Source organism: Leptopilina heterotoma, unplaced genomic scaffold, assembly GCF_015476425.1.
Source record: "Leptopilina heterotoma isolate Lh14 unplaced genomic scaffold, ASM1547642v1 Lhet_8, whole genome shotgun sequence".
In the NCBI taxonomy this organism is placed as follows: Eukaryota; Metazoa; Arthropoda; class Insecta; order Hymenoptera; family Figitidae; genus Leptopilina; species Leptopilina heterotoma.
In genome coordinates this window covers 49814-50157 of record NW_025111180.1, presented here as the reverse complement: position 1 = coordinate 50157, position 344 = coordinate 49814, and the positions used below count along the sequence as shown (strand labels likewise).

General features: G+C 24.4%; 1 non-coding gene across 1 annotated transcript; it reads left to right on the top strand.

Moving 5' to 3' along the window:
• Trnaf-gaa lies at positions 1–73 on the top strand. The gene has a single exon. It is a non-coding gene; the product is annotated as a tRNA-Phe (tRNA).
• Positions 74–344: the final 271 nt, after the last annotated feature.

The window sequence follows — 344 nt, the reverse complement described above, 5'->3', positions numbered from 1 at the left end:
GCCGAAATAGCTCAGTTGGGAGAGCGTTAGACTGAAGATCTAAATGTCCCCGGTTCAATCCCGGGTTTCGGCAATCTTTTTTGTAATTTTTTGTTCAATATTGTTTCTATTTGCCATTATTATTATAATCAACAAATATTGTTCTCTTTTTTTCTGATGCTTAAGAAACAGTTAATTTATTGTTACAATTGTAAATTTTTTTGGAATCTTGCTTTATTGTTAATTTTCATTGTAAAATTGTTTTCATATAGTTTTTCTTAAACAAATAAAGATATTCTATTAAATTATTTTCAATACAATTTCAATAACATTTCTCAAAATAATTCAATTATTTTTTTAAATTT